Source organism: Grus americana, chromosome 14 (genome assembly GCF_028858705.1).
Source record: "Grus americana isolate bGruAme1 chromosome 14, bGruAme1.mat, whole genome shotgun sequence".
In the NCBI taxonomy this organism is placed as follows: domain Eukaryota; kingdom Metazoa; phylum Chordata; class Aves; order Gruiformes; family Gruidae; genus Grus; species Grus americana.
The window spans coordinates 18,808,663-18,832,784 of NC_072865.1; the positions used below are offsets into that span (position 1 = coordinate 18,808,663).

The window sequence follows — 24,122 nt, forward strand, 5'->3', positions numbered from 1 at the left end:
TCTTAAGACTCTAATACAGATGCATCTGTATTTTTCCATTATATCAAGAGCTTTGCCCATATTTACTGCTCGGGGATTGTTTTTCTCACTGCTGTTGTCCTGCCAGCAATATGTACTTACGGCCGGAGCCTCTGCGGTCCATTGGCACGGCAGTTTGGACTTTGTAGTTGGACCTCACCCTACTTCTGCACTTGGGCTCCGCTCCGTGCCTCACGTCATCTCTAACGCTGACATGCGTGGCTGGCTGGGAAGCGGATGCTTGAGCACGTAGGTCTGGACCTACCCCGACGCTGATCTTACTTCCACGCCGCTTAGTCAGGCATTTCAGTGGGAAGGGAGGAAGTCCCAAACGTCCTGCAAGCCCCGTTCCTCAAGCACCGCAGACCTCAGCACAAGGTAGCACAAGGACATTGATGGCTTTGCTGGAGATCAGGTACCCGTATGCCAGGGAAAAAGAAAAGTCTGCCTGAAAGGGAGATTTCCAGGCAGCACGACGGAGATTGCCCACCTGAGCAGGAATGCCTTTGCTGGCAGGACCTGCTGGTCCCCACGGGAGCTAAAGGCTGGGTACCAGGACGAGTCAGAGCTGCTCTGAGGTCATGCACCGAAGCCTTTTCCCAATCGTTATTCAGGGAATTCAAGCGATGTTTTGCCTTAGCTGCAAACACAGTAGTTTTTTCTCACACAAAATCTAAGAAATGTGTGGAAATGGCTTCAGCAACGTCAGGAAGGGGCCAAGCTGTAAGGCCAGTGTCCCTAGTGGCCCTCAGACACGTGAATCAGTGAAAATCAGAAAAATATCGTAGCACTAAAGCAAAAACTCATTAATAAAAGTGACAGAAAAAGCTCTGAGACAAGGCAAGTTACCCAAGAGCAAAACCTCATTAGGCTCGGGAATAGCCCCCGCCCCCCTGGAAAGCAGCAGAGCCCTACTGCTTCGATGGTTTTATAACCAGACTCCTGAATATTCTCAGGAAAAGTCCTTCGCTGGCAGGAGGGTGGACAAGATGACCTAAGAGGTATCTTCCACCTCTCAATTCTGTGAGTCTTCTCCATTTACACCAAAGAACTACTCAGCTTTGTGTCAAAAAAAAAAGAAACTCGAGCGTTGCCCTTTGCCGCCCCGTGGAAATGTCAGACGGACGCTTACCGCAACTGGCCCCCAGTGAAATCTTTCTTAATGCAAGAATTTTGGAAACTGATTCTGAGCACGACTAGTATTAATGGTTCTCAGTTTTTGATGAAATCTCTGTACGCAGACAGTCACCGCCTTCCCTTGGCCAGACTGCCATACCCATCCGCAGGGGAGGAGTTGCTTCCCAACAGCAACTGCAGGGAGCACACAAGGAATGAAGTGTGGAGGATGAGGGTGTAGGGACCCAAACGTGGCCCAGGCTGGTTTCAAACAAACCACACTGGCCTTTGCATGGCGTCTACCAGACCTCACCAGCCTGCCTGATGCTCTCACCCACAGCTTTTACCTCTTGATAGAAACCACACTGCAGCCCGGCGAACTGGGGGAATGAGAAGGATGCTGCATGCGGTTAAATGGAGGAATCACTCAAGCAAACCCATGGAAGAGCTCTGTAGAGCTTTACGTACAAAAGAGATGAAGGCCAGGTTAAAACACACGTGTCCTCAGCAAAGGCTGAGGCGAGGCACAGCTCATGGCCAGGGCTGAAAGAACCAGATGCGATGTACCTCCGCAGGGATATCTCCAGGGATCCAAGAGGAGTTGTGCTAGAAGTTGCTAACACCACACTGCATCTCCCGCTCGTTCACCTTTTAGAGAAGTACCTGAGCTACAAAACCCGTGACCAGGTTTTCAGCATGAAGTCAACCACAACCAGCACCAGGTTTCCCAGAAGAGCGGAGGAGGATGCAGCCTCTCTGGGTAGCACAGCTTTCATCAGAAGCGTGTTCCACACGGGAGGACTGTGCTGCTTTGCAGTCCCTTACATCATTACTATGATTATATGTGGCTATGATAAATGTCGATATCACCAGACAACACTACGCTGCAACTGTTTGGCTTTGTCATCGGTCATCAATGTCCAGCAGAGTCTAAGGGCCATCCCGATGAGGGAAAACATTGTACATGGCAGGGTGCAGCCGCACAGGAAGCAGTTTTGGATGCTCGGGGATTTCAGGCGAGATGAAGCGATGAGTCCCACAGCTCAGTACCGCGGTCCCTCGCCCCTGGGCACCCCAGCCTCAGTGCAACCCACAGCCCCAAGGCAGAGGCTGAGAAGATGCAGATACCTGGGCAGTCCAGGGCTTTTGGACTTGGGTTTCCAGTCTCGACCCAACAGCCTCACCGGCTGGAGAAGACATCGCTCCCTTGGATGATTCTGCTGAGTCAGCTGCTCTCGACGAGTAAAGAGATCCTGGACATTATGCATCATCTTGCCACCCAAAGGAGCTGGGGGCACTTAGCAATTCGCACGATTTGGCTCACGTAAGGAGTCCAGCTGCTGTGCTGCGATGTAACCTGACTATTTTCCTTTCCCAGACTCTACTATTTAATCTGTGTAAGACGCTTGCGAGAAGGTGACGCCAGGTATAATTACGCCAGAAAAGATAAGCGGGCTTGTCTGACTGTCAGTGCCATTATTTGCATACACCGTCGTACGACCTAGTATGTCTAGCTGCGTGGCATAAAACAGAGGAAAAAAAACTTGGAGAAGAACAACCAAAATACCGTTGCACTCTTCCTCACTACGTGTCATTTTTGCCATCTCTTTTAAAAATTACTTCTCGACTCAGTATTTGCTGTGGTCTGAAAGGGTCACTGGAATCCTTCAAGCCTCAATTTGCAGATTAACGTGAAACACGGATGTCTTTTATGCTTGAAAACTAAGTTTACAACCTGCCCAACACTGCATCTTGCTTTGAAAACAAGTATTTTCTCTCCCACCCCAATGATTTGGAAAGGTTTGCATTTGCTTCTGCAATTAAAGGAATTCATAATTACAATTTTATTGTCATTAGAGGGAAAGAGGGTGACAGTGCCAGAACACAACTGTGGTATTCAAAGTCACTAACCCAGTAATTTGCTGACTAATGCAAGTCCCTGCTTGGAGGCTACCAGAAAACACTGGAAAACTTTGGATTAAATCCTCCTTTGGGGCTCTTTCTTTCTACTAACGTCATTTTCTAGAGCACTAACAAGGAATCACGTGGTGCAGGAAGAGAGAGGTGGTTTTCCCAAGGTACCCAGGAAAGTCATAAATCTCTGAATTAGCCTGTGCTCTCCAGCACCAGAGTCAAGCATGACAATCTTTTTTCTTCTGTATTTAGAATAAGTCCTGGAATGACCCACTGGAGACTCGATCTTTTTATAACGTGTTGGCCATGCAGAAAACGAAGTAGGAGGGACCTTGCACCACTGCACACCGAACATTACCTTCAAACCTGGACTGGGGGTTGAGATAAAGACAGGGAGATCCCTTACCAATGACTGTCGTAGGCAAACCAGGCTTGACTTGGGGAAAAATAATTTAATGTATTGCCTGTTAAAATAGGCGCTCTCTTTTTCCCTCGTCCTCTGCCTGTCCAGTGGTTTTGTCCTTTTTTAAATATGCTTTTCCAGAGGTGCCACCTGCATCGCTGCCGGGCTCAGCTGTGCCCTGCGGAGCCAGCTGGAACAAGGCAGAGCTGCAAGCCTGGCACAGGGCAACCCCGACCTTCTCCAAGAGAGGACCCCCCTACCCAAACCTGGACACCCCATCCACCGGTCCGTTAGCCCGCAGTCCAGCACTGCCAAGCGAGAGCATTTTCCTTTTAGCCAAACATCCTTCATAGCCTTTTGGAGAAATGACAAACTAAGCAGCAAAAAGACCTTCAGCATGTCACCTGGATTATAGGCATATGTAAAATAACTGAAATGTTATTTTAATGACAATAAGATGCCTTGAATACATTTCCATGTACTAAAAAGACCTATTAATACTTTTCTCGTCTAAGTGACTTGCAAATGTATTTCTGCTTTGCGCCTTTGGCAGCAACATTCGATGGCCAAGCGTTTTCATAAAACTGAAAGTTTTCCTGACCTTTTCTGCAGCAAGAAGTCACCGACTTCCTCCTGCTGTGTATTTGCACAGGGAATGCTTTTAAGCCAGCAGTAGTCAAAGAAGAGTTTAGTAGTTGTGTCTAGGACTGTATCCTCAACCGAGAGGTTAGTTCTACAAGAGTTCCTTCAGCCAGGCTCTACATAATGCCTGGAGATTACAAATTAGGTTAATATGTAATGCCTGGAGATTAAAATTTTGTCAATTTTGCTTTTTTTTTCATGTATATTCCTTATCCTTTTGTAACTAAATTCAAAGTTGCCGTCACCTTGCCATGGCAGTGGTCGGACAGCTGGCGTGGCAGGAAGAGGACTTGCATCACGCCAGACTTGGACGACAAAGGGTCACAACTACCAGACTCCGGCTGCTGACTTCCCTCCGTAAAGCCTGGCTACGGATAATCCTTCTCTCACATCCTGCAAGGCCACAAGTACCGAGATGCAAACTTCAGCTGGATTAGCACTCCTTGCTAACCTCCTTTACCGAGTGGTCTGTCTGCTCTTTGCTCTCTAAGTTTTCTAAAGCCAAGCTGCGGAGCAGTAATTTGTTACAGCTTTTGTCATTTATAAACGGCTATTTGCATGTTTTGTTCATTATTGCAGCCTCTGAGTCATATACCAGTCTAGTCACTTCTAATCATTTCTATACTAAACATTCAACTGCTTTAAAAGCAAAACCCGGCCCCGCGTGAAGCATTCACTGGTGAACGGGGCCATAAATCATCTTGGCCGAGTTCTCAGAAGCGGCTGGGCAAAGAGAAGTTTCCTAGTTGTAAATGCCCCCCCCCCAGCTTTTTGCAGACTCTTGGACTTTTGATAAACATGAGCAATTAGCACCTTTGCAGACATCATTTTCCTTCCCCACTGATGGAATATTGGATGCCCAGAAGGAAACTGTGCCTTGGAGAGAGGTTCCAGGAAGGTCTTCAGGATTGTGCATGGGATTATTAACACTGCTTCAACTCATTCACGGAGCGATGTGCTAACACGCTCCTCTCACCCACACCTCCCTGCCCCTGGAGTGACATGTGCTGTGACAAGCCCATTTCTGTCTGATGGGAAGAAAAACAAACATTACACTGGATAATCAAACAAATGTGGGCTCTTCGGTTCTTGGATGGGAACTCACCCTTAGCTAATGTCATAAAACATGGGAAGAATGCTCTATAATTAAACCCTTCTCTGGAAACATTTGACTAGGTTTGGGATGAGCTACAGGAACAACACTGAAGTCACCAGCAGCAGTAAAGGTTGAACGAGACTGGGACTGAGGGATTTTCATCAAAACATATACCGGGGAGAAGCTGGAGGTAAGATGCTGCTAAGTTAAGCAGGGGAATTTAGTGAGGGATTATATACGCGCCCCAGGAAACCTCTATTTCCTTCTGCGTACAGCACTGCAACCACTCCGGGGGGGAGCTGTATCTGCAAAGAGGAGCCAAGTTTACACCACTGCAGTCACTGTCCCACAGTTTTCATCTCTCCGATGCAGGGTCCGGCTCCTGCTTTCATGCTGTCTTTCCACAATCTAATCTTTTTCTAGCCACAACAGCAGCTGAGCTATTTTCAAGAAAACCCCAGGCTGCTTTACCTGATGCCCCGACAGATTTACAGCACAGAAAACAGAAACTCTGATGCGTGATCTGCAGCAGCCGTAACAACGGAAGCCGAGGCTGGAGACCTACAGTTAACAAGATGGACATTCACAGTAATTAAACCACTTGCCACCAACAAAATGCTGTCAAGAAGAGGGACAAGTCGTGAATCCTAATGGGGCACAGAGACGGGAAGCTGAGCCCAAGGCAGCTCTCGGGCTGTTCAAGCCTGGATCCCAGGAAGATCAGAGCGATGCTCCAGAAGCATGGGGAGCACACGCAGCCATATTTTGAATTTCCAAACCACCACGGCAGCGTCTCATGTGGGTAATGCTCGTTCTGCCTGTAGATCTTGGATCTGGACCGTGACCTCCCCCCGTCTCCCCAGCGTGGCCCACTACACGTTCCCTCTGTTCATCACTAATTCCCTGCCTCTCCGCATGACGGAGACATGGGCAGTTCCCCATCCTTTGCCTCTATTCATCCTCCCGAACACAGATCCCACCTCAACAACCTCAGAGGTCTACGTTCCGCAAAGCTCTGCTTGCCCAGGGCAGGTTGCTCTAGGTCCTTCACGCCTGTCAGTCCCAGGGAACCAGAATGGGGTGGTACACACGTCCAACAGGTATCAAACCATACTCCGCTCTACGTCAGACACATTAACGTACTGAAGTCAAGATCTGGAGCAACGGAATGCTGAAAATAATGCTCTGAAATCTGGACTTGCGTGGACTGTTGTTTAGAAAGTCTAAGAGCACACAAAACCCACTGAAAGTTGGGAAGCGTGACTGAAGGTGCACAACAATTCCTGAAAACCATTGCCATTTTACAATTTCTTCCTATTTTCAAAAACATTAAGCATTCACACTGAGCTGAAAAGCTTAAGAATGATCTTTACTTTTGGAAAACCTTTGGTTTCACTGAAAAGCAATACAAATGGAGGGGGGAGGACCAACCACAGATGTTGATAAGAAGTGAGAAGTGCAATCTGTTAGTAAAATGGAAGAAATATGAGCACTGAGTCTCCTGTGTGCTGAGTTCTGTTCTAGGTTACAACCTAGAACACCACCAGCTAAGCTAAACTTTCTGTGCCTCGACTGTCACGTGTCGAGATGGATGAGCACTGATTAAATTTGCAAAACGTGTTGAAGTCTTTTGAGGAAACACACAAGAGATGATAACTCTAAGTTTCAAACAAGGACCTCTGGTGCCTGTGATCTGCAAAGGATTCAAAGCCGGCGCGGAGTGGATGCCTTCAGCAGAGCAGCAGGAACACGGGGAGTTACAGCTCCAACGGCCATCAGCCCCCGCCACGATCACACAGCTCAAAACTCCTTTTAAAGAGAAGTACAGACGCATGAAACAACAGTCTCCTCTCGCTGGAGCCATCAGGTGAGCACCCAAAGTGAGTCTTCGAAGGTTGTCTGCGCAGCTTTATAGGTGCATCGGAAAAGTCAATGTCAAACTTGGGCTACTGAAATGATTTTCCAACTGGATGGCGAAGCAGACAAAACAACAAAAAGAATATGAAAAAGCTGATGCGGTGATCAACCCCCAGCCTACCTCCTCCTCGTTTTTGAAATACGAATCCAATTTGCAAACTCGGTGTCAAATACCATTGTCAAAAGATGTAATTCGTACAGCTGTTGGGCTACGGGAGAACGACTCAAGTGCTTGACAAAAGAGGAATACAGTATGTATTGGCAATACTTTTCATAACCTATTTCAAAGGAAAAATTGAAACCACATTTCTAGACTGCAGAGTTGGATTACCGGAAGGGCACCGGCGTACGCAATGACCGCTCTGCCTCCCCTCCTCTTCCTCCCGAGCCGACCCTCCCTGCTGCGCCTTCCCACGCAAGCCAGCAAACACCTATTGCGGCACGGCAAGACCACTGGCATCCGCACACCGGTTTGAGAGGGAAAATACCCGTGCCATGAAAGGGTTAAAGAGGACAATAAAACACAGCAGGTGCAAGCACACGAGAAAGAAATAAAGCAAAATTCTCTCCTTATGGGAGCAATAGAAATGATTGAGAGTGTGGACTCTGTAATCTGCAGAAACTGGGGCGACACTGTTGAGTCAAATTAAATGCACAGAGTGGAAAAATCCTAGCCCGACAATATATCTGTGTCATGTGTCTGCGTGTAATTTACTACCTCAGTTGGAGTCTGCCTTCCATAGATTCAGGGGAGAGAATTAATGTGCGGGGCTTGTTTCCTTACGAAGCACGGACATGTGTGTACGTCTGTAACCACGCTGAAGAGTGATGAACAGGACGGTAAATGTTTTGTGCACTTCCCAATCCCCCCATCACGTTAAGAGCTGTCTCCACCCTGTCACTCCAAGCGTTACGTTTGCTCATCAGGAGGCAGTGAGAAAAATACGTGGGGTGAGGCCTTGCGAGACAGGTAACTGCTCGGGGCAGGGAGGGGCAGAGAGGCCACAAAGCCCCTGAAAGGACGTGCCCTCCTGGGGAGCGGCCGAGCTCCTGCATCCCTGCCCTCCGCTGCCCGCAGACAGCACCGCTGCCGGCCCCGAGCCCAACATCCCCTCCTGTGCCCTTCCCCGGCCTCCGCAAGCAGCCTCAGGTGCCGTCACGCAACTCGCTTTGACACAACCAGGTTCTGAAAACACACGGGCAGTAACGCCAGGACTCGGGGAGATGCTAACGCGTGCACCCGCAGCGGGGACGGGAGGCAGGGCCGTGCACCAGCCTACCTCAGTCGAAGGCAAGGCAAGGGCAACCTCTCCCGAGCTGCGGCGGCTGAGCAGGACTCAAGCAAAGGAAATTCCCTCCCACAAGACGCACAAGGGACGGGGAGTGACCGCAGCACCAGCGGCTCTGCACGGTCCTGCCTTTAACGAGAGTCTCAGCCAAAGCCCCTGACGTAAATAACCCAAGACGACAGGTCCGGACCACGTACCGGCACGCTTTTCAGAGGAGTCCTTCTCCTCTACCACCCATCGGGCTTTACTTTGCTAGCAGCGTTGGATTTCGGCTCAGAGATCTGCACTGCAGCTGCCCGCCGGGTTCGGCTCCTTGTGACCGGCTCGAGGAAACTTTCAGGGTGAAACACAAAACTGGGTAGTTCTGGTGCGTTGCCAGCAATGCTCTGGCACGATTTCTCGATGTTCATTGATGCCAGGCGAGTTTCAAGTGTCCCGGAGCGAGTTTTTTTCTAGTGGATAGATGCAAAGCAAGAATCACAATTTGTCTCCTTTTTTTCCCTTACATACACACAAAACTCAGATCACAAAACTAAGCTTAAGGGGCTCAATTACCTTTCCTTCGCTGGTATAAATCGTAAATAATATCAAAGATGACACAGAGCCACAAGTGTGTGAGGGAAAAGGCTAAGCCATGGGAGTTCGCATCTCATTTCAAAACAGATAAGCCGCCTTTAGCTAAAAACACCCCGAAGCGTGCCCAGCTCCGCTGCACCCTGTGCACGGTCCCCTTCTTCCCACAGCATGGAGGTGGGACAGGAAAGGTGTGCTGTGGGAAGAGGGGGACCGTGCCCAAAACTGAGACTTTCAAATTCTTCCAGTTTCCAAGTCTTTCTTTCACCTCCTTTCTTCTGTTGAACTATCATCAATTTGGAGAGAGAACACCAGACGTGCCTTTTTTTTTTTTTCCTGTCTTCCCTGCTAGTAATTATTGGATTTAGTTACCTGCCAGCAGCGATCCATGCAGCACTGGGAGGAGTCAGTAAATATTCCCTGGCTCCTTTCCAGCACCCGAGTATTATTACTCTAGTAATCATACAGGAGCTAATTAGGTATCTAAACAGGCTGGAATTATTTATTCTGTAATTTAATGGCCTGGCAGTTGTCACGGGACATTTGTTTGACGTTGCTTACTTCATTTTACGGCCTTTTGATGGCAAACGGTGCTCTGCTGCCGCCGTCACAGTCAGCACGACGGAGCAGGGTAGGCTTTTGAGGGGCTTTAGGCAAGCACCCGTCACGGCAGAGGGTTTCTCTTTGAGAAGCTGGGTTTTCAGAGCTCACCTGACCGTCCCCATCGCTCCCTGTCGGTGTCCCCAGAGCACCGCAGCCAGGACATGGGGTGGCTGTGCTGAGGATAGGAACCTGGAACAGAAACTCCCAAAAGAGTTCGACAAAACGCAAACCTGCTAACGTTGAAGGGTTTTTTTGAAAAAGAGGTAATCCTTCAGGCCCCTCCTTGTATCTATTTAAGAAAACTACCTAGAGGAAAAATTGAAATGCAATTTTATCTATATTTTTCATAAGAGTAAGCAATCATTTTGGAATCCAAGCAGTATTTGATTTTGTTTGCTGTCTGCAACATTAAAAGAATATCAAACCGAATGAAGTAAGACTCCAGTAACAAGTTTATAAAGCTCAGAAATGTCTTTTAAAGGTGTAATTTTGTTTAGTAAAATGGAATTTCGAAGTATGTACGTACAGAAACCTAACACAGGAGAATTCAACTGGCTGGCCTGCATTCAGAAACGGTCATTCAGAAAGGGAAAAATACTGTAAAAGAATTATTATTGAAATTATTTACAGGAATTTGGAAAACCAGTATATACAAATCCATTTCTCCAGAGAGGAGCTTCACCTTTCCAGAAACTGGAGTCGCTTCTCTCCCCTCAGCCTCGTCGCTACCCTGGAGTGGCCACGGAAAGGTGGGACCTCAGCGAGATGCTGCCATGCCAGAGCTTCATCCTACCGACCGTCGTGAAAACCATAAAGAGGAGCTCAGCGGCGTAAGGCGCCATTTAATACACACGATTTACGTATCTTCTATGATATATAATGCTGTGTAAGACAGACTGCACGCAGGCTGAATTCCACATTCCCACGTTGATAAAACCACCCCGGGTGACGACGATGAGCGCATGGAATCAGACGCGCTTTATCGGATGCAAGAAGAGCTCGAGCATCCAGACACTGGGGGACTCCGCGGCTCCAGAAGCATGTCAGAGGATACCTCTGCAGCCCACGGCGGCCAGTTAGGATCTAACTAATGACTGTATTGGGTCATCTGCGCCATGAAAGAGAAACAGCGGGAGAAGGCTGCGACCCTACCCATAATGGAGAGATGTGGACTGTCCTACAAGACGCAGCGTGCACAGACCCAGGATGGACGGTGTTTGCTTGGACAAGAGCTCTTTGTTGGGCAGCCCATTGAGGGGTTTAGTTTCAAGCCTCAGTAGCTGTCTGATTACTCTCTCACTTGGAGATAAGGTACCCGAACGTCTTGCGCAAACACGGAGAGGCCAGAGGGAGAACAAAATTTTGCGGAAAGGGCTCTTGGTTGCACGTTGTCAAAAGGAAGAATGTTCTAGGGAAAAAACAAACAATTCCCTCTGACTTTTGTTAGCGCTGATGGAAAGTGGCAACGTATAAAAATGAGCTTTACGGCTTGCCAGAACGTCGCTGGGAGTGGAACAGATGGCCAATTCATCTCCACCGAACTTGGCACTTCTAACAAAAGAAACAATATGTGTTTTGCTACCCTAATTTTTCCCCCAGGTATCCCAGCAGGTGACTGGGATGTCTGATGACAAGAATGACTTGACTTGTGCTCCCCAAGAGCACGAGTTTCTTGTTTCTGTGGCCTTGCCATTGTTTTGCTCAATTACCTACTCCTCTGCAGCACTCCGGGGAGGTTTCTCCAGATCCAGAAGACAATAGCAAACCTGGACGACACACACGCTCGCATACGCAAACGTTGCCGCTTACAAGGGACTCATGTTTTCACGTGGAGATTCATTTCAGTATCCTCAGGACTAGTCTGAAAGCGTCTTTTTTCTTGCACTGCAGTTGCACGCAACATATCACGAAGATGCTTTACAGAATGTAACTGGCTGTAAAAATTCCAAGATGAGACCGAGGGATCCAAAAAACAGTTGGCTACCCCAGTATGTTTTCACATTTAATATTAGTTCCCAGGCATAACCTTGAAATCAAGATTTATATTTTTCTGTAGGAGGGATAAGCTGCTTCATTTTCCCACAGACAGTGTTTGAAGGCTCCACCAGGATGAAGGCAAGGGAAGGGGAAAGATCCTGCTCACACTGATACAGTGTGCATCGAAAGGGGAGAGACGTGACTGAAAGGAACACAAAATGGCCAGCATCTCTGCATGAAACGCACCTTTCCCCACCTGCCACGCTACAGCTGAACCACGGAGCAGACCGATACCTACCGAGATCCCTAAAATCTGCAAGTCTTGTGAAAAAGAAAGAAACTTGTGGATGACCACTGCCTCTAATATTCTCAGGCAGGGGCAACGTATGTCCGTTACCTACCGACATGACTCTCAGGCTTGAAAACTGTACTTTGAATATTTTCCTACCATTGCTTTTCCTTTTAACAACAGCAGATGCAATTACCAATCAAATTTAAAAGCCTCTAGAGGCTGCCTGCCCGCTCAGGAACAGAGGACGGGTGTTTGTGTGATCTCTACAAGACTAAAGGTTTCGGGAAACACAGGCTGCAGCTCTACAGGCAGTCCATGCTTTAACTGGAAGCTGCCTGGCCACAGGAACGACGCTCTATCATATGTTAATGAAGTGGCCAGATCATTAAGATGATGTAAAAATCATTGAGGATGACTAAAAATTATTCATTGGCAAACCTCTAGAGAAATACTACATCAAACTTAAATGATACTTTGAAGAAACTGATTTTTGTTTGTATTAGCGATGCATTAGGAGAACCTCTAATGGGTTAACCAAGTATTTTATCCATAAGCTATTATATTAGGAATTAGGAAATACAACGTTCTATTCCCCACAGAGCAAAAAGTTGTTTTGTCTTACTAGTAAATATTGACTAAAAAACACTGATTAAATGAGTGTTCCCATCCTGCTGACTCAACCGCAGCAGCTCCCTTAAGAGAGCACTACACGCACTGAACGTGCAGAGGAATCAATCATCAGACATATGTTTAGGATATTATCTTTTCCAACCAAAAAAGGCTAGGCTTTCAGTGAGAAATCAAAATCCAAGACAAGTTGTTAGAAGGGCTTATCTCACAGAAGCACAGCAGAATGGCTCACATCGCAGCCTTACAGAAAAGCAAGGCCATATCCGTATTTTTTAAGGAATTTGTAAAAAGAATCATCTCATCATTTTTTCTTCTCATCTCATTGTTTTGTTTTGTGGCTACCTATGGGGAAATGGAATAGTCTCGCAGTTAAAAATACAAACTTGGGTCTGCGTGATTGTAGGCAAACAATCTCCAGCCTGATTTTTAAAGCCACTTCAGGAAGATGCAGAACAAGAATATTTTAGAACGTGCCTCCATGTCTCCCTGCCACCAGCTGCAAGGGAATTTAAACCACATAACCTGTCTCGCGTAGGTCTTGCAAGAGTGAGTGGAACAAGGCCTAAATATCTTTAAAATGCTTGAGTTGGACAGATTTTCAACACAGCTCAGCTCAAATTTCCCCTGCTTCAGCAGGATCCCTGCACGTGAAGGCAGTACGACAGGTCCGGGGCTCGCCGTCGCGCGCGGCTCTGAGAAGGCTGCCGAGCGTTTTTGGGAATCTCGCCCCTTTCTCGTGCTCCCGAGTGAAAGACGAGCTGCTTGAAAAAAAATCTTCGCTTTCGTTTCTGTAAAATAAGGGTTGTAACACACTGCTGATTCACACAGCCTTGGGAAAGCAATAACCGAAAAGAGCTCAGACGTTTAAACGGCACTTAAAAGATGAAAACAAGGTCCGTCGGTCTCGCTACGCTTCCTATTCCGCCAAGTCACCTTTTATTCTCCTTATTTCACCAAGGCACAGCCTTTGCTACCTTTTTTACACGATGGCTTCTAAGACTAGGCAATTTAATTCAAAATATTTAAAACTGCTGAAGGAGAAAAGCTGCTACAGACCTTCAAGGGACAGGCTGGGAGCAATCTGGGAGGTCATTTTTAGCAACTCTACGGCAAACTATTTCAGATTATTGTGACAACAGTGGGATCTAAAGGTCCTCAGCTCTACTCCCAGTTTTAAAAAGTGTGGGGAACAAGTTAGATGTATTCAGAATTAATTTTTCTAGGCTAAATTTCTCTGTGTGATTCTAATATTGTTTAGTTCCCAGCAGGCTTTTGAGAAAGAAAAAAAAAAAAGGTATTGAAAATGGATATTAACTAAGAATTATATTCCTGGTTCTGGAAAAATTTATGGCCCTTATTTTTGAAGCTTGTCACATGTGACGCATCAAAACCAAACTTAAGAATGGAGCACGGGTGGATTTTGATAAAAACAGATGGTCTGAAGGGTAAAGCCCACGGGCAGCGAAAGAAGCAATACCACAGCTCTAACATCCGAAAGCTGGGTGCCTCTCCAGCACCGCCGGTCTGTGCAGCAGCAGGAGCTTTACTCAGGGTGGGACACTCCTGCTGCAGGTGAACACGGGGAAATCACTCCAGACAGCTCCTGCGAGTCCCCTGGGAATTCTGCTATAGCTTCTGGAGGAGGGAAGACGGGTCAGCTCCGAGCTGCTTTTAGTTCTGGTGCTCCGCGCCAGAGGGATCACCCGGTGCAGCCCCCGAGCGATGCTCGGGCGGATGGGGTCAAGACGGGCAGAGCTGAGCTCCTGTCCCGGCCACGCAGCTCGTCCATCACGGAGACCGCCAGCCTGGGTCAGAGCAGCGGTCTACCTCCTCCACGTTGCGTCTCGTGAAGTTGCCAGTACGAGTCTCAAAGGCCATAAAAACTATACGGCGTGTTTTGGTAGAATGATTGTTCTGTCGTCGCCCAGATGTTGTTGTTATAGGTGCTACACGTGGTAATAAATAAAGTGAAATTAGACAGTGTCATGCAATGAAATAGGCAACCCGTGCTGGCAGCTCTCCCGGTCAGACTGTACCCAAGCTCATTAGATACAGCACATGTTATTTCACTGATGAAAATACAACTCATCGCAATTGTGCCCGTCTGCTGTTTTCACTCAGTGAGACCTAGACAGGGACCTGAGCTATCACCCGAGCTCTGCGCTTTCCGTCCAGATCCAAACAATCATTTCGTGTTAGAGTCCCTCCTCGCTTACGTTAGAGCAAGTAAGGGCTGCGCTAACGGACCCAGACCGTTTCCAAGCCCTGATTAGTACGAGGAGCATCAGTCCTTGAAACCAAGAGTGTCACAGACCTCCTTTGGGAAACAGCTCAGTAGCAATTCAAGCGCCAGGTACAAACACCACGTTTTAAAAGGTATTGAAAAGGAAATCATGGGGCCTGCAAAATACCAGAATGGCTTTACGACGCCACTTTGTTTAATCATTTAACAACCTTCCATTGGTCAATAAGCAAATTCCAGCCTTCCATCTGGTCCAAGGCGTTTCCTGAATCCAGCAATTGGACAAGCCCCTTCGGTCCTGTCCTGCCTCTGCAAGCCCCAACGCGGTGACGAGGCACAAGCTCTCCTTCCGTGCAGAAACCCATGGCTTCAGGCCACTGACCTGCGCTGGCACATCATCAGGACCTCTGCTCCCCAAGAGCTGCAGGAGCCACCCAGCCCTCTGCCTGCAGCCCAGTGGAAGGCTACTCATCCACAACACAAAATCTGGCAACTCGGGACGCTCTTCTACCCTGCTCACAGCAGAGACGTTAAAAACCCTGCAGTTTGTGCGCTGCTTCGAGTCAATTCTTGTTGGACAACGGGTGGGTCTGTGTGTCCTATGCTTTGCTCAGTGGTCTGCAGCCATCCCTACTGCACACCCAAACACTACCCCAATAAACGGGGGAAAAAGTCAGAGAGCTTACAGTCCTCACCTACCACGTGGTGACCCCCCACGTTCGTCTCTACCATTACTCCAGCAAAATGGACTCCTATACACCAGCCAGCCTATCCTCTGACTTTTTTTCTTAACATAAATTTTGGGGAAGTTTGCTTATCATTTGGAGTTCAGGAACTTTCAGGTCAGTAATTCTGGTCACTACAAATATTTGAGTTCTGTTCACAGTGAAGTAAGTAATTTTTAGACTTTGGTGGGTTTTTTTGGATCAAACAAGAAAACGTACAACTGAAAAATGCCGTTTTGAAAAAATGTTTTAAATATGGTAAGCATTTTCCAATGAAACCTGTTAATAACACTTCTTTTTTAGAGTACCTGAGTAATGCTCAGTGGTCTCTCAACCACGTATTCCCATGACATCTTGCCGTTCCCCGGATGTGGAGCCACGGTGGCAGACCCTGTCCAGCCACCTGCCAACAAGCAAACTGTTTGCATCACCGAAACGGAATCACAACAGGCCAGCGTTTCAGCCAGCATTACCTGCCAAGGCACGGAGAGGGACACGACACGGCCCGTTCGGGTGAACGCCGCTAGAGCCGTCGGATGTGCGAGAGCGGCTGCCCCGCTGCGCCAAGCTTAGCTCACCGCTGCTTACGCGTACTCATTACTGGCCTCGGGCGTAACTACAGGAACCCTGGCAACATGGAGGAAGGGACATGCACAATCCTCTGCAAAATAAGTCGCAGCTGGAGCATGACATCACGGCCAGAGATCAGCCTGTGAACGACCCGCAGTCCCGACCGAGACTCTCGTTAGGACTGACCAGTGGAAGGAAACAAGTTCCGCCCCGAGCTGCCACGGGGAGGTACCTGCCGAGAATTTCTTCTTGTGCTGGGAGACTGTTGAGTCTCCCCAGAACATTTCTATTAAAAAACCCCAACAAAACCATAGAGCGGCTTCTCTCCAAGGATCCTGAAATGTTTATGCCCATCAGTTTGCTAAACCTCAGAGCAGCTCCCGAGGTAGTTAATAGCTGATATACTTCTCTTCCAGGTAGGCAAACCGAGACACGGGACGGCTGAAGTGTCACGTTTGAAACTACCACCAACTTAGGCAATTGCCTTTATGCGTACACGTAATTTTAAATCCAGTATGCTGGGTGGTGGGGTTTTCTTTTTCCATTTATTCAACATATAAAGCGGTATAAGCAACAAGATTAATAAACTCATATAATGAAGTATTAAGGGGAGCAAATACATAGTGGAAAGTAAATTATTAAAGCTACTCTACTACAGGCTCAGAACAGAAAAAATGCCATTTGACTAACTGCAGCTAAGCTACGTAGCTTGAAAGTTTTCAGATAGCAAGCCACAAAGTAAATAAAATACACAAACAAATGTAGTGTTTAAAAACTAATTTTAGACCATGGAGATCTCCTGAGCTAAAGCACGGTTAGAAAATACTGTAATATGTTTGGAAGGAATTGAAAAAATTACAATACCTTGTCATCATTTTGAAATACTTTTGATATGTACGAATACTAAAAAGGGGATGAAGAATTGCAGAACTTTTTGCCCACATCAAAATCACCCCCTCATGAAGACGACCCCCAAGTTCTCATGCAGTTTCTCCTCTCTTTCTCTTTTGTGCTTTTTCACGTGGAATTTCTCAGCCCCCAGGCAGGAGCCCAGATGTGTGCGCAGGAGGGCGGTTGTGCCTGCACAACCTCCTTGCGTCTGCACTGAGATGCATAAATCCGCGCTGTGAGGTACTCCATCAGAGCTATTTTGGATGCGGCAGAGAACAGCGTTTGCTCCGTAAGCTCCCCTGGTTGTTAGCAGCCTCACCTCCGTGATTTTACCTGAAGGTCGAGATGGTCTGGGATACCTGTCCTCCCACTGCGGAGTTTTCAGCTCCAGGGCTTGTTTCACCCACAACCTGCTCCAGTCACGCAGGGACTGAGTTTCTTGACCTTCCAGTAACAACTTAAAAGTGAGGTCCAGCTTTTTTGCAAGGTCCTCACTCACCTCCTGATCTACCTACACGGGACGGCAGTTTGAGCGGGACTGGGGAGCAAGAGTTTAGGCTCTTCATTAAGCAAGCTTGCTGTTCAGGGTAAAGCATTATAATGGTTTGTAGGACACAAAGAAAAGGTCAGATGCAGTACGAAAATTACATAAAATAAAACTTTGAAATGCTGCAAGCCCAAACAGGAACGAACACCTATATCTACGAAAGCTGGGTACAAAAATCTGTCCCGACTGTCAGGCTGAGGGGTTTTTTTTGGCCTCTTCCAAACTTGTCCCCTCGCTGCAGCACACGTAGCCTCACGCTGCATTCCAGTCAATCAGCGTAAAATCCCATACTCCCCTCCTAGATGTTATCCCTCACGTGCTGCATTAGTTACAAGCTCCGTGCACTCCGGTAGGCACTGACAGACGGCAGTAGATGATGTAGAGGTGCAATCATATCAGACTATTGAGAGTACAAATCTATACAGTATAATGAGTCTTCTATTGCATATATCAGAGCTTTGAAACATTTTCTCTTTAAATATATAGTCTGAAAACTTTCAGCGTATATCATATCATCGAAACAACAGACTTCCATTGTTCAAACGGCATAAATCTATCATAGTCTCGTAACAGCATCTGATTTCCACTAGCTACAGGCTTATATATTGTCGCACTAGTAGCGAAGGTTTTGTACATGGAAATCGACTTACACTGTAAGAACAAATTTTGCATTGTTCTGTACCTTAAACTCACACGTTTCCATGATGACCAATGAACTATTACACAGATTGCTGGCGAGGGTAAATCATGCTGAATAATCATATGTGTTTTGCCTAGGGGGTCTGCTCGAGCGATCCGCGGCTCAGGGCTATTGTGGCGACAGAGCCCCACCGGAGCAGCCCCGTCTGCACGACCCGACCGCGGCGGCAGCGCACGAGAATCGTCCAACTCCACAGAACCAGGATGCTCTTGGGGATGCTCCTACCCCACCCGCCCCCCCCCCCAGCTGTCCCGCTCCACGCTCCATGGGACACAAGACCCCCACCTGCCCCACAGAGCTTGAAGCTCGCCAACCCCAAAATGGATTCACTGGTGTTGTCTCTCAACTCTGACAGTAGGACACCGCCTTGGAGGAGGCAAGGATCATTTACAACTTATGGTCCTGCGTCAGGATGAGCAGCAAGCGCAGGCAGGCATGTAGGGGCTTGCTGCCAGGTGGAAGGTAGCTGCTCGCCTGGAAAATGTCTGTGTTTCACCTTTGCTGGCTGGAGGACAGCTGGTGACCAGGGGCCAAGAACAGCTTGGTGGTGTGTCCTCCAAAGGAAACGTCCCACTGGGCAGTGGTCCCAGCTAGGCAGCCTGAGGCTTTACTGAGTGACTGCTCTTGTCAAGGGTGCTCTTGAGGCTGAAGATCTCTGTGTTTCCCACCAAACAGTGAACGAGATGCACAACCCTGCTCTGCAGAAAGGACATGCTTCTGCATCACAACAGGCTTCCTCGTCTATGCCAGATAGAAGTGTTTGCATCCTAAAATAAGACATGTCGATCCTCAGCCTCCTTCCCTCTCACACAGCTTTGTTTCCACTCCCATACCTATCTCCGGCCGCTCACCTCTGCAGCTGCCTTCTCATGATGATCGCATCATGACTACCCCTATCTCCTCCAGATGAAGACAGGCAAAATTTTCTCAGGGCTCTTGTGGCAGCTCTCAAAAGCGTGCGAGAGAGATGTTGCAGCAGACGTTAAATCTGCTGGGAACATTTTGAAAAGCCACCCCTGCATGAGAGTGTGCTGCCACGCAGGCACCCTCCCGGGCTCTTGGGCCAGACACCCATCTCCTTGCCTGGAGTGCCCCCAAGAGCGGGTCTCGCACATCACATGCGGAGGTGTCCAGAGGTCACTGTAAGGGCAGGATGCTCTGGGATTTCCCCTGAGGATGTAACAGATGGAGTGCTATGGAGATGCTCTCCAGGGCACTCCTGCAGCAAGACAGTGCGAACAATTGACAAATCTGGCCTCAAAGGCATGCCCACAGACGAGGTGAATGCAGCCATAAAGCCTGGTTCATAAAAGGGAGATAAAACACATTGTCAAAATATTACCTTCCAAAGCTACTCGGAGAGGGGATTAAAGTCTATCTGCACTTACCATTGAACCACATCCTTGTATCTTAGTGACCATACGCAAGGAGTTGCCCATAATGCAGAGAGTATAATTCTAAAGGACGGTAGGAAATGATGCACTTACTAGCTTGCTGGCGGAGGACTACATCATGAAATATTGGCTGTGGTCTCACATCGTACCACACAGGCAGGAGAATTCGTATCAGCACACAGAGGCTATAGGATTACATTTTCTCATCAAACCCCAGACGTACACCATGGATTACAGGCACTCTACTGGCAACACGCTTGGCTGAAAGGCACGTTGCAATGCGAGTTCAGGAGGAGATCGGCTTGCAGCACGCACAGCGCGTGTTTTGCTGTCACTTCGCTATACTTTATGAAATTTGAAAACAAGAGGTCGTGAACTACAGCCGAAGTGGGAACCGGAGTATAACCATCATCTTCACCAAACAAGCAGTTTGGGGTAAGGAGGAAACTGCAATCATATTCAACAACAGGAGGAGGACTGTATGTGCTGGGCAATCATCGGTAGGTAATACAGTAGTATTGAGTCAGTGGCTTCCACATCTTGTCATACTTAGCACCAGGATTGCTGCCCGGAAGCTGAAACTCAATTAGCATGGACAAATTACTATTCAGACCCAAACAGACGGTGTGTGTTACAGGTCTCACCATGGGAGCAGTCTGCCAAAGATCTGGTTTATACCAGCACCAACTTGAGAGTTTGGGCTCTTCCATGCAAGACGCAGCAGTACAATCCCCAAGTAGTCTAAGGTAGTAGTCGGTACATTAATTACAGCTGGCTAGCATTTCTCGGTTTTCAAAAAAAAAAAGAAAACCCCAAAAAACCCAAACCAAAACAGGAAACCCCAAAATGTTGAAACCAAAACTGGCTGGGACAAAATCTTTTACCTTTAAAACCCTTTCTGTGGTGAAATCACTTTGCTCTCTTTCAACCATTTCAAGCACAAAAGCCCATTAACGTTATTTTTGCTTAACATTATCAGCAAATATGTTGCACGAGTTTATAATTGCTAGTGAAGTATTTTAACTCCTCTGAATAGTGTTTGCTCGATGAACAACTTTTACGTCTACCTATCAGTAGATTTAGATTTCAGTGAGTGTCCTCACTGAAAGACTTGAAAATTTTCATGGGAAACAAATCCCTTACCTAGCACAAACACGAGAAGTTTCCCCATAGGAGTCCTAAAGAATCGTACAACAAGAGAGAGCTGCTGACCAAGAAGATTTCTGGTCTAAATGAACGACACAAAAAAGGGCAGAGGAAGAAGCGCTCAAAATCGGAAGACAGAAATAATCTAGAAATACAACCTGCTCCATTCCCCGCATCAAAACACCCCAAGCTTGGCACACTAAACCTGCGCTACTACAGATTTTCTGTTGTATTAGAATTTTTCACATGTGACAGTTTATTTGTCCTGGCAGTAGTCCCCGCTGCTGCCATCTAAACCGCCTTCAAACCTGTTAATCCGCGTCATTACCTGCACTCCAGCAGGAATCTCGCACCACGCCAGAAAATTTTGCCACAGTGATAGTAAAATCTGCATTTTGTAACGCGCTTTGCAACAAGTTTTGTGGGTTATGGGAACGTTACCTAACTTACGCGTTCTTTGTTACGTACCAAGGATGTTAATACAATTTCAGCACACAAAAGGGCAGCGCGATTAAATTCGCTGTATTTGAAAGTACATTGAGATCCTTAGGAAAATATACTAGAGACAAGAGAGGGAAAACATTATTACCCAGCAACAGTCATATGATACGGTCAATATATTGTTAGCTAATGAAATACAGACTTAATATATCTTCCGCTGGATATGGAACGGGCAGGACCTCAGCGGTTTTTATTGGAATAATGCTAATTTGAAAATCGAGATCTAAGAGGCGATGGCCAGACCAAGCAATGTTTTTGAACTAAGCCAAGAGGGATAACCTGTGCGTTTCCCAGCTCAGCTCCAGACGCCCGCATAACCAGTGCTGGGACACCTTTCACAGGCTCAGTGCCCTTCCTTTAATTACTGATAGCTACAAACATGTTCAAAGGTTTAATATCGCTAAGGATCTCATTATAATAAACGTACAACAGGCATCACAGTGCACAAATTTTCCACTCCCCTGGGTCCCCAAAGCACTGGTTAGACTATTCTTCTGAAAGCACCCAGGAAAGCCAGGAGAAGGCCTTCAGCAGAGGTTTTGATCCACGTTTCCAGAACAGACCCTAACTGATGCTGCGTCCTCAGCTGAATGAAAAGTGGAACTTTGTGAAAATTCAGATTTTTAATGCTAAAAGAAAACAATGCTCTCTTAGTCGTGACTCATTAGAGAAAAAAAAGATCTCATTTGGTGCATCTAACTCTCATTTCCTTTCTATCTTGCTAACAGCTGTTTCTTGCTGCTGTTACCTATCTGCGTACCTGCTCTTGGCACTCGTACCTGGGTAGCCTAACGCTGCCCAGGGATCTCCCGCGAACCCCACCACTCACTGTTCCCTTCTGCTATGGGTTAAACATCTCTTACACACTTCTCAGGCCACCTCTTTGATTTTGGGGTAGTTCCTAGGCATAATTGAGGGAAAGAAAAATTGTGAATAGTTGAATATTTCTGTCTTCACATTTCTTTCTTCCTTCTCTTATTTCCGCTTATCTCTTGTTTCTAATATCCCCTGACTTCCCTGCTTTGGCTCTGTCCTGGGAACTAGAGACATACATATTTTCTTTCATAACATTGAAATCAAAGGTTCTTTTCCAGCACGTTTTCCCCCTGGACCAATGTAGATATCAAAGAGCAGTGTCTGTATGCACGCTACAAACCAAACACAACAGACCCTCCAGCCTTTTTTTGACACTAATAGATGATATTACTGACTGCAAGACTGTTGTGTATATACTCCACAGTACCTTGATTCCCAAAGAGTCTATGTCGCCTAAGACTAAAAAGTCTCTCTTGAAATACGTATTTTTTCCTCCACTGGTAGCTGAGGGGGCTCACGCAATACCGCAAGGCAATATAGCCACTGAGGTATTTCAGTGGGACAGAAGAAATGCAGGTGTAAGTACCTGACCCAACAATTCCATGTCTACAAAATACCCAGTGGATCATCTAATCCCTTACCTGGGTTGATAGCATCACTGTTTTTTAAAAAGGAGGACATATGCGGATTAACTAACCTCTTGAACAAGGCAGGCTGACAGCAGCCTACCAAATCCTGCTCTAGCAAACCTAAAACATCTGTTGGAGCTAGCCTGTATTTTTAGCTGTGATTCAAAGAATTCAAGAGATGGAGCCTCTACTGTGAGAAAGGGGAAAATAACCCGTTTAACCTGCCTCGATGCCTCGGTGGACACATCCCTCACAAGTTTCACATTGGCCACAAAAGCTTCAGCTGGAAGCGTACCTTCCAGACAGCAACACCCATCAGCGCCACGGCACGAACCTGCTGGAAACCGGGATCTCGTCGCTCCAGCTCTGCCACGGGCTGGAACCGCATCACGCACCACCGCAGCCACCGCAGAGGGGTCCTCCACCGGCCCCTGGACGAGCCCCTGTCCAGGCTCCCCGTCATCTGCAGAAAGAACACATGCAGAACTCCATCAAGGTAAGTAATGAGATGCAAATGTATTCCTTCAGAGGTTGATCCAAAGCCCAGTGAAGTCAATTATTATTAATGTAATTAGTACCGTATAAGCAGTTCAAGACATAATTCAAGTCAGGTCTCCATCAAGCCAGGCTGCAGATATGTGCAGAGCAGAATTAAAGGCTTTACAATCTAAACGCGTATGACAGACAAAAGAAAGAGAAGGAGGAGATGTGAGGTGATAGAAAAAGAGCAGATAATCTGCCACCGAAACCCAATCTTAATCCTGTGCTTTGTCTGCCAAACCGCGCAGCCTTCATTTTTGATAAATGTTAAATCAACAACATGTTTGTCAAACAGGATTTTGAGCCTTCATTTGTAAAGAATTTTTTCTCTCCTTGTATTTTCATTAATTTTACCTTGCCTTTAGCAAACATAAGCACGCTTCTTATTTCTATAGCAGTGGCTACATATTCAGGGTCATTCAAGCCAAGTCAATGGAATGACCCTGTAGTTACAAGCATGAATGAAGAGCTGAACAAAACCCACCATGAGCTTTGCTTTATTCTGTACCCGTAATTAAAAATGCCTGAGTCACACTGTGCACTTTCCACACTCCTACGCAGCCTCCTCCAAGGTAACTGGTTTGCTCGTGTGTCGCGGCCAGATGCCAATCCATGATCCCATCCCTGGGTGCTGGCACCGGCCCAAACTCTTTTTTTCTCTTCCCCCCCCCCCTTTTCTCTTTTTTTTTTTCCAGTCCAGAAGGGAGAGTTTACATTTGCAGAGGGAGGGGTTGAGGAGGAAGCGGTGAGAAAGGGAAGGCGGCTGGGTGTGATGCGGTGGAGCTCCCGCTCCTCCTTCGCTTTGCACAACACCCTCTCCCCAAGCTCCCGGCCGCTGCGGCTGGTGCAGTGAGAGCACCCTCTGCTGCTCTCCTCCTCCTGCCAACGAGCCCTTGGCATCCTTCAAACCCTGCCCAAACACGTGCGATGGGATGGATACCCCTGGTACCC

At 47.3% G+C, this 24,122-nt stretch overlaps 1 long non-coding RNA gene across 1 annotated transcript in view; it reads right to left on the minus strand.

Moving 5' to 3' along the window:
• Nucleotides 1–23,053, minus strand: part of LOC129212826 (uncharacterized) — a 115,790-nt gene extending 92,737 nt beyond the window's left edge. The window contains exon 1 of the long non-coding RNA XR_008579293.1: nt 22,966–23,053. This is a non-coding gene — a long non-coding RNA (uncharacterized LOC129212826). The remainder of the gene's footprint in view (nt 1–22,965) is intronic.
• Nucleotides 23,054–24,122: the final 1,069 nt, after the last annotated feature.